This window comes from Zingiber officinale, chromosome 7A, assembly GCF_018446385.1.
Source record: "Zingiber officinale cultivar Zhangliang chromosome 7A, Zo_v1.1, whole genome shotgun sequence".
NCBI lineage: Eukaryota > Viridiplantae > Streptophyta > Magnoliopsida > Zingiberales > Zingiberaceae > Zingiber > Zingiber officinale.
In genome coordinates, this window is record NC_055998.1 from 124,603,813 (window position 1) to 124,621,806 (window position 17,994).

Below are 17,994 nucleotides of genomic sequence, written 5' to 3' on the forward strand. Positions count from 1 at the left end.
ATAGTAGAGAGCTGTCCCACTATAAGTTCGAGACTGAAATATGTGATCTCCTTCTGTAGGGGCGGTGACATGGCTGCTAGGGATAGTAAGGTGACGCTGGACTTCCTGCTAAGTGCGTCTGCCACCTTATTGGCTTTTCCTGGGTGGTAGAGGATGTCTACGTCATAATCTTTGACCAGCTCAAGTCATCTGCGTTGTCGCATATTCAGATCCTTCTGAGTGAAGAATTACTTCAGACTCTGATGATCTGTATACACTTTGCACTGAGCTCCATACAAGTAATGTCTCCAAATTTTGAGAGCGAAGACTACTGCTGCAAGCTCAAGGTCATGAGTAAGGTAGTTCCTCTCATAGTCCTTGAGTTGTCTGGAGGCATAGGCGATCACCTTGCCCTTTTGCATCAGTACTTCTCCTAGTCCCAACTTAGAGGCATCACTATAAATATCAAAGCTGTTTGTGTTTTCTGGCAGAGTCAGAATAGGAGCATTGGTCAATCTTCTTTTTAGCTCCATGAAACTGTTCTCACAGTCCTCTGTCCATTGAAATTTTCTGTTTTTCCTGGTGAGAGTTGTCAGTGGGGAGGTTATCCTGGAGAAATCCTCTACGAACTTTCTGTAATAACCTGCTAGTCCCAAAAAGCTTCTGATTTCACTGGCGTTCTTAGGTCTCTTCCAGTTACTCACAGCTTCTATCTTACTGGGGTCTACCATGATCCCGTCTTTAGAGATGATGTGACCCAGAAAGGATACCTGATCGAGCCAAAATTCACATTTCGTAAACTTGGCGTATAGCTGGTTTTGCTGGAGGATCTGCAATACTATTTTCAGGTGCTCTGTGTGTTCTTCCTAAGTTCCTGAATAGATAAGAATGTCATCGATGAACACAATAACAAACTTGTCTAAGTATTCTCTGAATACTATGTTCATAAGGTCCATAAAGGTAGCTAGAGCATTTGTCACGCCAAAGGGCATGACTACGAACTCATAATGTCCGTATCTGGTCCTGAAAGCCGTCTTGGGTATATCACCCTCTTTAACTCTCACTTGGTGATATCCCGATCTGAGATCTATTTTAGAGAACACTGCTGCTCCCTTTAGCTGATCAAACAGGTCATCTATTCTGGGAAGAGGATACCTGTTCTTAATCGTGACTTGGTTCAGTGCCCGGTAGTCGATACACAGGCGCATGCTCCCATCCTTCTTCTTCACAAACAATACAGGCGCTCCCCATGGTGAGTGACTAGAGCGTATGAAGCCCTTGTCAAGCAGTTCCTGTAGTTGCTCCTGAAGTTTCTTCAGTTCTGTCGGAGCCATGCGGTAAGGTACTTTGGAGATGGGATTCGTACCGGGAACAAGTTCTATCTCAAATTCAATCTCCCTATCTAGTGCTAGGCCTGGTAACTCCTCAGGGAAGACTGTTGGATAGTCACATACAACTCGGACCTCCTCTAGCTTTCGGTCCTTGTCCTGGCTGGTACTGACTACATGTGCTAGGAATCTCGTACATCCCGAATCCAGTAGTTTCTGTGCCTTCAGAGCTGAGAGAAACTTCTTGGCCTTTCTCTTTGGTTCTCCGCTGTACTCAAATTGTACTCCTGCTTCAGGTTGGAATATGACTTTCTATTTACGGCACTCGATAGAGGCACCGTATCTGATCAAGAAGTCCATTCCAAAAATGACGTCGTAGTCGGTCATATCTAATACTATCAGATCACCAAAAAGCTCTCTGTCTACTATAATGACCGGCACTGCTCGGAGCCAGTGTGTGGATGCCATAATTTCTCCCGAAGGTAGCGTCGTCAAAAACTGACCACTAAGTACCTCTGGGGGTATTGCTAGCTTTTCGGCGAATGCCCTGGATATATAAGAATGAGTTGCCCCAGTATCGAATAAGACAGTTGCACTTTGCTGTAAAATACTAATCTGACCTGTAACAACTGTCGAGGCATTCGCTACGTGCTCTCTGGTGAGTGAGTAGATCCTCGCATTCGTCATGGCTGAGGGGGCTTCTAGTCTGCCTTGACTGATGTGTGGTCCATCTATTGCAGCCTGCATCTGATGTAACTAGGCTGGTTTGTCTCCATACTATATCGGTTGTGGTGGAGGGAGACTGGTCTTGTTCGGACATTGCTTAGCCATATGCCCTTCTTGGCCACATTCGAAGCATCCTCGTGTGCCTTTGCGACACATTCCGAGATGGAATTTCCCACAAGTAGAGCACTTGGGGTAGCTAGGTTGTTTACTAGCTGGTCCTCCTTTTGGGTAACTCCCTGCTTTACGTTTGTGACCGAAGTTCCCTTTCCAGTTAGAGCTATGACCCTGGTGTTTCTGAGTACTTGAGCCTCCTTGACCTTTCGACTCTGAGAGGACTTGCTTCTGCTGCTTGATGCTGTTCTGATAATGTTCGGTAGTCAGAGCACTGCTCACTAGTTCTTCTGTAGTTTGTGGCCTACGGACACCGCTGGCCACATTCATCGCTATTTCTGGCCTTAGCATCTTGAGCATCAACCGGACTCGTTCTCTTTCAGTGCTGACCAGTTCAGGGCATAGACGAGCCAATCTGTTAAATTTCCTCACGGCCTCCTCAACTGAAAGGTTGCCCTGACGAAATTCAGTGAACTCGTTGTAGTGGCGGTTTGTGACCCGCATGTGGAAAAACTCCTCGAAGAATTTCCTTTCGTAGTCAGCCCATGTCATCTGATTCACTGGGCGCTTCGCTTTAATTTTCTCCCACCACATACGTGCGTCTCCTGTCAGGCAGAAAGAGGCGCATTTCACCTTCTTATGTTCTGGCCAGTCCAGAAGCTCCATCGTACTCTCCAGTGTTTTGAACCAGGCTTGAGCATCCCATGGTTCACTGGTGCCTGAGAAATTTTCTAGCTTGATCTTCTGCCACTGGATCAGATAGGCTTCCCTCTTTGCCCCTGCTGCTGGAGCTACTGGTGCTGCAGGTTGGACTGGTGGAACCTCTATCACTACTGGGGTTGCTAAGTTAGGTTCTGGAGTGACAGTAGGAGTATTCTGCTGATTAGCCCTTAAGGTGGCTATCTCCTGTTGCTGTTCAGCTAGTTGCTTCTGTAGCTGAGCCACTACCTTTGCAAGGTCCAGAGGAGGCACTGAGTTGCCTGCCTCATAGTGGGGCTCAGTAGCTGGTGTCTTCCTAGCTGGGCGTCCTCGTACCATTTTTCTAAGAAATAGAGGATATACATAACTAATACAATCATATTATATAATTACTACTATCGTGTTAGATGCTATCATATATGTAAGCATGCTTTAGTTATCTAGGAACATGAAAACAAACAAAACATACATAAAGTGAGAGATGTTCTTACTTGGAAGCTGCAGGTTCAATGCTGATGTGTGTATGAGGAATTTCGAAACTTGCTCTGATACCACTCTGATACGCCCCGCCTTCTACTAACTAAACTATAAGGCCGGGAGTTACATTATGCTGTTGCTAACTATTCTTAATGTGCGAAAAACTGAGTTAATTAAAATTTTGCTAACTAATACAATTTCTTCTGCTAATTGCTATTAGATCTGAAATTCATGTTTAAACTACATCTTGAATACTGTTCTTATGCTAAAGGAGGTAATCTAGGCTTCACATATGATCAAGGGCTGAAATGAGGGGTTTCCAGCTGTTATCAGGCCTCCTAATCGATCGGTGGATCGATTGGAGTGGTCTGATCGATCCCCTGATCGATTCAGCTTGCTACTATGCACGGGGTAAATTCTGGATCAATCGACTGATCGATCCAGACTTGCCAATCGATTCATTGATCGATTCCAAAGCTCTCTGTTCGCGAGAGCTAATTCCCCGATCGATCGGTTGATCGATCCATTATCTCTCCGTTCGCGACAGAACGCTACCGGATCGATCGGCTGATCGATCCAGAAGCTTATTGTTCGCGGAAACGAGCTCCCCAATCGATCAGCTGATCGATTGAGGGCCCTCCAATCGATCGGCTGATCGATTGGGGTTTCTGATTTCGCAGCTGAGCTCTGATTTCAGCACTATTTCGTGCACAGATTACATATATCAACTCTATAAGCATAAAGCGGAACTACTAGGCATATCACTACTCATAGTTTGCTATCTAATATCAAACTTAGTGCATACTTCACCTTTCATACTACTTAAACATTCTAAAGTATAGAAAATAACCAAAATCAGAAATGCTAAATTTCAGGTTTGCTAGTTCCCAAGCATCTTTATTCCAAGTTCCTGTCACACACATCTTCATCGCATTGTCCTCCAGCCTCTGCTAATCCATCTTTCCTTTACCTTTATCTGCAGTATAAGGAAAAGAAGTATCTGTAAGCTTGGGAGCTTAGTAAGAAACCATCTACCTCACAAAAACATGCACACGATGAAAACATGCTTTTTAAAGAATGCTATTTAAAACATATGCTGAACATATTAAAGCGTGGCATACTGAAATTACTAACATGAATACTAAAACATGTCATCAAAACTAATCATGGGATATCATTAAGAAAGAGCTAAACCGGAACATAAACTGAGCTGAACTGAACTAAGCTAATACTGAATTTAAATCATGTTCACATAACTGATTGTGAGTTTTTGAAAGCTATTTATCATAAATAGATGAAAATACTAATCATGATGCTGTTGGGCCCGACAACTGTACTTGTTGTGCGTGCATCCCTAACTAGACTCGGGGTTGCAAATCCCGAATTTAGTAGAGTGTACTAGGTTGTCTAAACCTAGGGACAACTATGGGAGCCCAACCCAAGGACAACTGAAGTTCAGTACAGTGCCACTGATAAAAGTAAAATACTGGATCATAAGCTAATTAATTTATCTTGCTTTTACTATGTTATCTGAACCTAGAGCTAGGTTATCTGAACCTAGAAGCGACTATAGGAGCTCACCCATTGGACCGTAGTCCCATATAAGCTGAAGCAAGACTACATATGCTATTTTAAATGCTTCTACTGCATTTACTGAGCTATTAAAATTCCTACGGTAGCATTTTACTAAGCTAAACATTTTATCCAACACTTGGTGTGCACTAGAACACACCCTACGTACTGAAAATCTGCACACGACTAAACTAATGCATAAAAACATACGAATAACTACTTATACTGCAGGTGAGGGGTTTCTTACATCCTGCGCTAAATTTCCTTATGATCTGATCACTAGATTTCCGGTGGAGAAGATCACTTCGTCGATCTCCTCGCGTCTACGTGCTCTTCTCTCGGAGAGGAGCGTTCTCGTGCCGGAGTTGTCACCGGAAGGTGCTCCTATAGCCCTTGGGATGAAACCCTAGGTTCCTTGGAGGTTGAGGTGCCGTGAGGTTTGGAAGAAGAGAGGTTCGGCGGAATTAGGGTGAGGAGAGGAAAAGCTTCCGATGAAAACTAATAACTCCTCACTTAATTTTTCCTATTTATATTAAGTGGTTTATTCGGCCAACTAAACCTTAAATATAACTGTTTCCCTCTTCTATCAGCACACCCCTGCTGGGGCCTCCTGGTCACTAAAGTTGTCTATAAGACATAGGGTCTCATAGGTCTCGGGTTCAATTCCCGCTTAGGCTATTTTACGTCCTTATTTATTTTTGCTACTTCCGCTACTCCAAAAAATTTCATAAAAATATTCTAAAATTTCAGAAAAATCATAGAATATTTCTAAGATTACTTTGAGAATTTTTGAGCATTACAATCATTGTCGAATTTTTCGGCTTCTCAATTTTCAATAGGTCATTGTGCTATTTGTGCAAAGATTTGCGCTATTTGACGATAATTTGTTACATTCTGATGCTCACTAAATTGATGATGACATGTTTTGGATTAAGAATCTCCACAAACCACTTTGATTTGTTGTATTTTTTAATCATTGTTTAATGCTTTCTAGCGGGAAGGAATTTACATGAGGATAACCACTTTGGGAGGTCGGGCAGAGGGATACTTAGCAAGAATGTGATACTGCAATGGGTATAATTTTATTTGAGTTGAGAGATTGAAATGAGAAGATGAATTAGATGATTGATTATGTTTTGATAATACTAAGAGTGAATGATGAACTAGAAACTGTAGGGTAGTTAGATGGAATTTGGCACAAATCAAACTAATAGCAATGATTTAAACCATGCAAATAATTAAGAATCTCTTTAATGTAATTTAGTGAAAAAACATGAAGAAAAAGATAAAAACAAGAGTATTTTTAGGATTTTAAAATTATGAAAGATTAATAAATAAGACTAGTTTTAAAAATAACCCCTTAACATAAGATATATTAATTAAATTCTCATATTTAAAATGTATTATTTTAGATTTAAGCAAGAAAATTGAATTATTTATTCAATGGCAACATAAATTCTGTATTTTTAAACCTATGGACTATTTTCCTTCTTTGTAAGGTTTCAATTTAAGAACTCCTTGATTATAGTTAAGTGGTGAGTGCAAGTAGTCATTTTAAATTTTACATGGACATTGTGATAGTCCATTTATTTATTTTTTATCATACTATCATAGTCCATTATAATAAAGCACACTTAATTATTTAACAAATATTTTTTAAAAAAAATCTCACTTATATCACCAATCTTTAATTTATTAAATGGATTCTTTGTCCAGAATATGAAATACCGTGTTGGATATATTTTTTTAGAGAGAGTAAACACATAGAATCAACTAATAGAGGGTTATAGAATTTGAGAAATTATATTGTGTATTTCACTACCTGAAGACAATTTTCTAATGTTATATAAGAATAATGGCCAATAATATTTGAATATGAGTATATTGTTCTTCATTTATGATGTGTTATGAAATTGTATATCATTTCTCAATTTATTTTGTAATTGGTATTGTGTTATGATTTGATTATGGAATTGTATAATCTTTTCCAATGTCCTCAACCACTTAGGTGATGCAAGTTTTTGTTCAATTTCTTGGAGATATGGAATCTGGATTTTGATCTTCAAAATTTTCATTTCTGGGTAATTGCAAGTATAAAGAAAATCTCTATATGTTTTTAAGTTTTAATAGCTTCAGTCTAATGGAGTTGTTTCTTAATCTTGGGAGAAAATGTGAGGAGATTGCTCCGCAAAATGTGATCTTGCAATATCTAGCCCCACATCATAATATGTATGTGACATTGAATGAAGACGATGACATCTGTATTATGACACATCTTTACACATCTATGAAATTGATAATAATTAATATGAGAGCGGTGAAAATAGATAAAATGGGTTCCCACAATCTCGAGAGGTAAAAAATTTCTGCCTTGATTTTTTTCTATAGAAATTGAGTTGATATTGATGATGATGAAATTTGTCTTTTTTTTGTTTTGCTTGTATGTCATTTGTAGAGTGTAATTGTTGATGATATCTTGTTTAGTTATTTATCATTTTTTTATCATATGCTTCATGGAGATATGTTGTGGGTATGCTTCTTGTGAATCTTGATCATGTGTAAGTTTTAGTTTTGAAGGCATTGGATCATTTGAACTATTAAAAAAAACATGACTATATTCCATTTGTGTTGCATTTATTAAAAGATAAAAAATGGGAGATCAACAAAATACTGCACTACTTAAAATAGTTGTGTATATATACATAAAGTACTAATAGGTTAAATCATTCCATGCTAGAAAATGATGCCCTATTGTTTAGATTTCATAAGCATCCACATTTTAGATTGTACACATTTTAGTTTTGTTGATAAGTCTTTGATAATTATGTAAGAATTAAATGATGTGTGTTTTGGTGTGTAGATAGTAGGTAAACTAGAATTGTTTTATGCTTATAATGATATTATACTCATTGTTAAACTGATAAGGTTTGAAACTGAAGAAACACAGCTTAGTAATGATGGTAATCTTGAAGTGAGTTTGATAAGAAATTCCATTCATGTTTGGAGTCATTGCATCTGTGGAGAGGGCTAAATATTCAAGGATGTTATAGAATTTCAAAAATGTGCTAAAAATTATGTAGTCGCTGTTGGGACCAATTATGTAGCTAGAGGGGGGGTGAATAGCTCGGCACGATCTCTTGCTCTTCGTTGCTTGTTTCTTCAAAGATATGCAGCGGAAATACAAGAAACAACACATACAACGCTAACACAATGGATTTACTTGGTATCCACCTCAAGAAGAGGTGACTAATCCAAGGATCCACACACTCACGCACCCTCCACTATGTAAACACTCATTTTCAGTAACTACCGAAGGCGGAGAAGCCTTACAACACTCTCAATACAAGAAGAAAGCAAGGGAAAACAAATACAAGAAATATCTTACAAGATATGCAATGAAAACCCTAACCCTAGCTTTTTCTTCTTGCGGTAACTTGCCTCTTGACTTGGACGTGCCTCCAAGATCCTTCAAGAACTGGCGTGAGAGTGAAGAGTAAGACTGTGGAGAACTGCTGTGTAGAAGAAAATCGAAGCCGTGGAAGTTCTACCGAGAGAGACGTTCGCCAACAGCTATATTTTGTGCCAACGGTCAAATCCCGATTGATTGGATTGCTCCCAATCGATCAGGGAGGCTTTGGATCGATCGGTCGATCGATCCAGAGCGCCTCTGTGCTTTCGGGAATTGTCTGGATCGATCAGTTGATCGATCCAGGGCTTATCGTGCGAAATCGCACTTCCCAATCGATCGCCCGATCGATCGGAGGCTCCCAATCGATCAACTGATCGATTGGGAGGCTTTCTGTTCGCGTGACACTTCTCCCCAATCGATCCATCGATTGATTGGGAGAAGGATTGTCGCGGGGACTCTCCCAATCGATCGGCTGATCGATTGGGCATGAGTCAATCGATCGGCTGATCGATCCAACTCTTGTTTTTGCCCAAAAACAAGTCCAAAGTCTCCTAAACCAACATCCGATCAACCATGACCTGTTGGTACATCATGCCTAGCATCTGGTCACCCTTGACCTGCTAGAACTCCCTCATGAAGTGTCCGGTCAATCCCTTTGACCCACTTGGACTTTTCTCCTTGTGTCAAGTGTCTGGTCATCCTTGACCCACTTGGACTTATCTCCACCAGGTGTCCGATCAACCTTGATCCATCTGGATTTCCTGTGCCTTGCTTCACTCACCAGGACTTTCCTTCTGTCTAGCTTCACTCACTAGGACGGCTTCACTCACTAGGACTTTCCATACTGCCTAGCTTCACTCACTAGGTCCTTCACCTAGCTTCACTCACCAGGATTTTCCAGCTGGCCGGCTTCACTCACCGGGACTTTCACCTAGCTTCACTTACTAGGATTTTCCTTTTGCCTGGTTTCACTCACCAGGACTTTCCTTCTGCCTGGCTTCACTCACCAGGTCTTTCACCTAGCTTCACTCACTAGGATTTTTCAGTCAAGTATTCAGTCAACCTTGACCTACTTGACTCTCCTTCACAATCTCACCACATGAACAATTGCACATGCAATCTCTATGTCTTGTCTCCATGTATTGTCAAACATCGAAACCCAAACATCAAGACTAAGCTTGAACCAATTCAAGCTCAGTCAACTAGATCAACCTTGACCTAGGGAATATTGCACCAACAATCTTCCCCTTTTTGATGTTTGACAATACCACTTGTAAGTTAGGCTAATCCCATAGCCTCAACTCCTTTCATGCCAGTATGAGAGTGATGGTTTCCTTCATTCTCCTCCTTTCCTAGAGGGCACACTCCCTCTTTAGGTAATAAAGGCCTAACTTAACCACACATTCTCCCCCTATTGGCACACATCAAAAACTCTCCCCCTGAAGAGTTACCCAACGTTATTGACAACTTCACTCGTTGTTCACAACACAATAACGAAGGTCACATACCCTTCATTATTCTAAACGCTCATCCTTGAGCATATACCACTTGGTATATTTACACACGATTCAAATGAAGGTCTCATACCCTTCATTATCATCAAATGCTCATCCGTGAGCAAACATCACTTGAATAATGAAGATATCCACTCTTCATTACATTCAAATGCCCAACCTTGAGCATTTTTGCTAAAGAAGGTTAACCACCTTCCAAGGTGTATGAAAAATAAACTTTCATGTCCTTAATAGAGTAACTCCCCTTAAAGATATGCACGTAACTTCTGTCATTGCACCAACAATGACTTGAAATCCCTAAACATTTAGGAAACCCAAATTTAGAAGTTTTGAAGTTCAAAAATTCAATATTGAAACCAAACCTCAACCTAAACTTCTGCTTAGTCTTCCTTAACCAATCCATCCTTGTTTTCATCATGAAAACTCCCCCTAAATGTATACAAATATGTTTTGAGGGGTCAGGAGTGGTTACCTAGACTAAAGGGGGTTCAAAATGCTGAAATCAGGCTTTTCCAGCCAAAATCAGCATCCCCAATCGATTAGAGTTGGGTCCCAATAGATTTAACCCTGCTGAATCGATCCACTGATCGATTCAGACCACGTGGATCGATCGGTGGATCGATCCAGCGAGCTTCTGCTCGCGAGAAATGCCTTCTCAATCGATCGCCCGATCGATTGAGGCACTCCAATCGATCGGTTGATCGATTGAAGTTCTGAAAAGGCTGAAATTCAATTTCAGTCAATTTCAGAAACTCCCCAAAAATTCTACAAAGTTTGAAAAATTATGAAAATTCATGTAGAATTCCTTAGGGCATATATTATCATGGAAAAATAGTTTTCTAAAAAAATACTTCATATTTTCCAAGATTGACACAAACTAGAAAACTTGTAAAAACTTTAGTGTTTTCTTCTAGTTTGTGTCTAACTTTTCAATGATGAGTACTATCAAAAGATAGTCTTCACCAAGGTTTTCCAAAACATATTTGAAATCATTTTCAAAACCAATTTCCAACTATGTTCTTTGGGCTCAATGCACATAACTTGTACATTAGCTTTCTCAATGATTGGAAAACACATAACTATGTGTTCGATGAACTTAAAACTCACAAAAATGCACTAAATCAACATCTTGAGTTTTGTTCATCATCCTAACATCTCACTTGTATTTAATGTGTACTAAACCACATACAAGTCACCTTATAGTTCATAGTGAGATGTAAAGTTTGATTTTGTCCTAATCTAGGGATCATGCATATCTACCTAGGCATTTTGAGGTTATGAACATCCATCAAGGATGTTATTTGTTAATAAATGACATTTGTCCTTAAATTGCAAGGAATTAAAATAATGCATGATATGTTATGGCATACATCAAAAAGAAATAATTTTCAAAAGAAAATTTCCTATAACTACATGATGTATGTATGACATGACATGATATTTTTGTGTTTTTTATAAAAAGACATGAATGCAAAAATAAATATGATGTCATGGCATATGATGGGCAAATAAAGATGGTAAATTAGCATAAAAGAAATACCTAGATTATCATCTAAGTATCCTTAATCCTTAGCTAAATTAAAATTTAACCCTAGATTGCCCATTATTTCCCAAGAAAATGCTAAACTTCAATTTTGACATTTCTTTTGATTTTCCTAATTTTGTGCCAATTTAAATTATGTATATTCCTCAAATTTTGACACAAATTACTCTTTTAAAGAGTAACAAATTAAAATAAGGCTTAGACTTGCCTTTAACTTCCCAATAGAATGCCAACATCCCAACTTGGCATTTCTTTAGACATGATTTCTTGTGTCAATTAAAATTATATCCAAATACTCAAATTTTTGGCACATCTTACTCTTTCCAAGAGTAAGTCATTAATCCTTATCATTTTCAAAGGTTAACAATAACTTTGAAAATGCTCTTAGAGTGTCAACTTTATCATGATTGGGTTAACTACCCTTTCAATTAGAGTTGACACTCTCTAACCCATCTAAGGGGTAGAGAAAATTCTCTTAGGAACCCAAAATCTATTGGTGCTCCTTGGATGCTTTAGGTATTCACTAGGGATAACTTCCCTAGATACCTTCCTAGTGACCTTGTTAGGCTTCTTAGAATCCTTGGTCACATTTTCTAGGTCAACTCTAGGGATTTCTTCCCTTATGACCTTCTTTGTGACTTTCTTGGACTTCTTAGAAGTCTTAGTCACATTTATTGCAAAAATACTCTTAGGAATAACCTTCCTAGTATTTTTGACTTGACCATTTGACCTAGATTCGGTTCCATAACTATATGGAACCCTATGGTAAGAAATTACATCCTTCTTAGCCTTTGGTTTGTATCCCAAACCTCTATGGCCATTGGATGCTTTTATTGTCCTAAACCTAGGTTATGCTCATTTTTCCCTTTTAATTTTCCATCCTTTTTAGGGTTTTTTCCATTTTATCAAGTCTTGACCTCAAGACTTGATTCTCTTCCCATAAATCCCTCGATTTTGATTTTTCACTAAATCCTTGAGTATTTTTATTTCTAGGCTTATAACTAAAATCCTTAGAATTCTTGCCTAAATTTTTATCTACCTTCCTAACCCTAGGTTGAGTGGTTTTAGCATGAAAAGCTACATATTTTTCCTTAATGCTATCATGCTTCCTATTTCTATGGTAAATAGCATTAAAATCATAAAAATTAGAATTAGCATGCTTTTTACCATTATTTAAAGGGATAGACTCAATAAATGATACCTTTCGTTTTACCTTGGAGGCTCCCCCTTTACTCATGCTTCCTCCTTGAGCCTTGACCGCTTTCTTCCCCTTGGGACATTGACTCCGATAATGTCCCTTTTGATTGCAAGAGAAGCACACAATGTGCTCCTTGCTTTTCTTTGTTCTGGGGACGGTCTCCTTAGGCTTCACCTTGCCCTTTAGTGCCACTTGTCCCTTCTTCTTGGCCAATTTAGGGCACTTACTCTTGTAGTGCCCATGTACCCTACACTCAAAATATATAATATGATTTTTATTTTTAATTGAAATATTTTTACCTCCATGTGTAGGAATGACACTTGATCCTTCATTTGATTTAGCTTGACTTGTGGAGGTGGAAACTTCTTCATTCTCTTCTTCTCTTGACCCGGATGTGGAGGCTTCTTCTTGCTCCGGTGGCAATGATCTACACTCCTCCTCAATCCTAGAGGTGGAGGCTTCTTCATCTTCATCTTGTACATGGAACAAGGAGTATGCCCTCTCCTTGCCCTCTTCATTGCATTCCTTTGAAGATGAAGCTTCTTGGACTTCTTCTTCGGAAGATGAGCATCTCTCACCTTCAGAATTCTACTCCTCTTGGTCTTGCTCCAATGAGTCACCCTCTTTGGATTTTTCTTGGCTTGGTACAGTGGAGGGGATCTCATGAATCTTGACCAATTTGCTCCATAGCCCTTTGGCATCTTCAAAATCTTCAATTTACTCCAAGATGTTGCTCGGCAATAAATTGACCAAAAGCTTGGTCACTTTGTCATTGGCCTCACATCTTTGGATTTGGTCTTGGCTTCACTTGCTCCTTTTGAGAATTTTGCCCTTTGAATTCTTTGGAGCTTCGAAGCCTTCCATTAGAGCAAATCATTGCTCTATCTTCACCATTAAGAAATTCTCGATCATTGATCTCCAAAGATCGACGCTCATCATTGTGAATGGTGGAGACACCCTTGTGTCGAATCCAAGACCATCTTGGAATTCCATTTGAAGTTGAGCTTGATGATGAAGTCTTTGACTTAATAGAATTTGCTCCAACTTCTACACCCTCTAGCTTTGTTGCCCCTTCCGGCGATGATTCCGGTGAAGAGCGGTCTCGCTCTGATACCACTTGTTGGGACCAATTATGTAGCTAGAGGGGGGGTGAATAGCTCGGCGTGATCTCGTGCTCTTGGTTGTTTGTTTCTTCAAAGATATGTAGTGGAAATACAAGAAACAACACATACAACGTTAACACAACGGATTTACTTGGTATTTACCTCAAGAAGAGGTGACTAATCCAAGGATCCACACACTCACGCACCCTCCACTATGTAAACACTCCTTTTCGGTAACTACCGAAGGTGGAGAAGCCTTACAACACTCTCAATACAAGAAGAAAGCAAGGGAAAATAAATACAAGAAATATCTTACAAGATATGCAATGAAAACCTAATCCTAGCTTTTTCTTCTTGCGGTAACTTGCCTCTTGACTTGGATGTGCCTCCAAGATCCTTCAAGAACTGGCATGAGAGTGAAGAGGAAGGTTGTGGAGAATTGCTGTGTAGAAGAAAATTGAAGCCGTGGAAGTTCTACCGAGAGAGACGCTCGCCAACAGCTATATCCTGCGCCAACGGTCAAATCCCGATCGATTAGATTGCTCCCAATCGATCGAGGAGGCTTTGGATCAATCGATCGATCGATCCAGAGTGCCTCTGTGCTCTCGGGAATTGCCTAGATCGATCCAGGGCTTATCGTGCAAAATTGCACCTCCCAATCGATCACCTGATCGATCGGAGGCTCCCAATCGATCGGCTGATCGATTGGGAGGTTTTCTGTTCGCACGACACTTCTCCCCAATCGATCCACCAATCGATTGGGAGAAGGCTTGTCGTGGGGACTCTCCCAATCGATCGGTCGATCGATTGGGCATGAGCCAATCGATTGGCTGATCGATCCAGCTCTTGTTTTTGTCTAAAAACAAGTCCAAAGTCCCCTAAACCAACATCCGGTCAACCATGACTTGTTGGTGCATCATGCCTAGCATCTGGTCACCCTTGATCTGCTAGAACTACCTCACCAAGTGTCCGGTCAATCCCTTTGACCCACTTGAACTTTTCTCCTCGTGCCAAGTGTCTGGTCATCCTTGACCTACTTGGACTTATCTCCACCAGGTGTCTGATCAACCTTGATCCATCTGGATTTCCTGTGTCTGGCTTCACTCACCAGGACTTTCCTTCTGCCTAGCTTCACTCACTAGGACTTCTCATTTGCCTGGCTTCACTCACCAAGACTTTCCATACTGCCTAGCTTCACTCACTAGGTCCTTCACCTGGCTTCACTCATCAGGATTTTCTAGCTGCCCGGCTTCACTCACCGGGACTTTCACCTAGCTTCACTCACTAGGATTTTCCTTCTGCCTGGCTTCACTCACCAGGACTTTCCTTCTGCCTGGCTTCACTCACCAGGTCTTTCACCTAGCTTTACTCACTAGGATTTTCCAGTCAAGTATCCAGCCAACCTTGACCTACTTGACTCTCCTTCACAATCTCACCACATGAACAATTGCACCTACAATCTCCATGTCTTGTCTCCATGTATTGTCAAACATCGAAACCCAAACATCAAGACTCGAGCTTGAACCAATTCAAGCTCAGTCAACTAGGTCAAGCTTGACCTAGGGAATATTGTACCAACAGTCATTACAAGATGATAGTTTTTGTATAAAAAGAATGATAATAAGAAGATTATTCTTATCTGTAGCGTAAAGGAGCATATATGCTTCAAGACATAAAGCTGGCAAACTTTTTGGCATTAGAAAATGCAATCAAATACATACTTATGAAGATGACAATCTTCATAGTAGAGGACATCCTAAAATTGATGTTGCTTGGTTTTCAAATATTGTGATGGATAGATTGAGGGGAGAACTAGCCCTCATATCGACTATGACCAATGTTGAAAGATATTCACAAAGATTATGGAGTTAAGCTTAATTACACTAGGATTTGGAAAGGGAAGGAATTGACAATGCATGACATTTATGGTGCAGAGGAGGGGTCGTATGATGTAGTGCTACAAAAGAAACTAATCTTGGAAGTTTTGTTGAGTGTGAAATTGATCATTGTAGTAGTAATAAATTTAAGCCATTATTCATATGTTTCAATGCAAGTGCAACTAGTTTTATCAATGGACATAGGCTCTTGGTTTTCTTAGACGACACTCACATAAAGAATAAATAAAGGGATGTATTTTGGTTGTTGTGGCAAAGAGTACTAATGATGATCTGTTCATATTAGCATATTTAGTTGTAGATGTTGAAAATGATAATAATTGGGGATGGTTTTATTTCTAACTTAAAAGTGCCCTGCTTTCGCATCACTTTATTGGATTCCATAAGTTCACCTTTTTCTCTAAAAGATATCGTGAGATAATCAAGGCTATTCAATTTGTCTCCCTAGGCAGTCATCATGCCTACTGTTTGAGGCATTTGGTAGATAATTTCATGAAACAAGTTTGTCTAATGATATATTTGTGTTAGGAAACATTGTTTTTTGAATATTACATTGTGTATACTGGTTTATATATTTTTTTATTATTTGAATGTAGGTCATGCAAAGCTATCCACTTCATAACAAAAAATATTGGTAATCTATTTTCAAGAAAGTTATATATCCCTATCGAGACAGGAGTTTCAAGAATATGTTAATAATATAGTGGGGTCAATGTCACTTGTCAAAGACTTCATAGTATCTTCTTGTCTAGAAAGTTGGGTAAATACATATTTTCTAGGAAATTGATGGGGGTGTCATGAATAATAACATAATAGAATCTTGGAATAATTGGGTTAAAGCAACACATTTTATTCCTATTGTAGCCATGGTGGACCACATACACATTCAAATTATGAACATGATGCCCAGATGACGTGAAGCAATAATGGGGATGGTTAAAAGATTGAGTCCATCAAAGGAGAGTGCTCTTGCAAAAACATATGCTGGATCTTGCAGTTTAAAAGTGCACAAAGCATGTGGCTGGAGTTTTCGGGTTGTGGATGGAGATAAATTATTTGCTGTTGATTTGTATGATATGACTTGCTTGTGCAAAGCATGATAGATTAATAGGTTTCCATGAAAACATACATATGCAATAATAGAGTCAAATTCATTGTCATTATATGATTTATGTGACAAATATTTTAAGATAGAGTTGCATCATTAAAGATGCAAAGGAATCTTAAATCTGACCCCTACATGTCACATGTATGAGTCTAATCATGAGCATCCATTTGTAATCAATGCTCTTGATGTTCAAAACCAATTAGGTAGAAGAAGAACTCAAAGGAAACCTTCGTAAGTCGAAAAACATGTGGCAAAGTGTGATTAGTATCATGAGTGAGGCCATAACCGACGCAGTTGCAAAGAAGCCATTAACTAACTCTACTTTTGTTTTGTAAAAAAAGTATGAAACTGTTTGATTTAAAAGTAAACATTGTATACTAAAATTTCTTTTAATGAGCATGTACTCATATATTTGAACTTAAAATATTAGTATTGTTTAAAAACAACTAATATGTTTTCCAATATACAGGAAAAAGGAGATAATAGAACAAAGAAGAAGTTAGGATGCATCTATAAGAAGGTGTACTCGATCTAGTGGCAGTACTCATGACGTGTTGTTGCTTTGATGGTCCTTTTATGTTATCATATTATGTTAAGTTAGTGACTTTTATGTACTGTTTATGCAATGTAGCTTGTTACTAGTTGATGTTGTAGGATCAATGCATATGAGAGGAGGAGGGGGGAGGGGAGTCAATCACATGTATTTTAAATCTTTTCTTTTCTTTAAAATGGAGTGCGCAGCGGAAAGAAGCTAAGTACGACAAAGAAAATAGAAAAATAAAAACACACGGGTATTTACTTAGTTCAGAGTTTTTGACGACTCTTACTCTAAATTCAAGGCTCTTTGAACATTTTCAACGGGTAATCCACTAAGATCAAAGACAAGTGAATACAACGAAAAGAAAGAAAAATGTAGCTTACCTACACTACCTTGTGCAGAATTAATTAGCTATAAATTAAATGTTACTCCAACCGAAGATAGAGAAATGATTAGCTTCGATGTTGGAGTTGGTCTGTTTGTAGTAGTCAGGTGTAGCAATGTCATAGTATAGCAGTAATAAGAAGTTGAATGGCCGGACGGTGAAGGAATCACGTAGAAAAGTTGTAGTACTTGATGTTCTAATGTTGTTGATCAAATTTTCTTTTATAGGCCTTTCTAAGCGCCTATTTGATCCAGCTTCATCGCTAAGTTTATCCATCTCTGGGGTCCTGATCCCTTCCAGGCACTTGGACTGCTGACGTGGTTATACCTTAGTGAAGCCTTATCGGAGTCGGCTTTATCACTTCCTGGGTGCTTGGACCACCCCTAAGTGCTTGAAAGCTGACGTATGC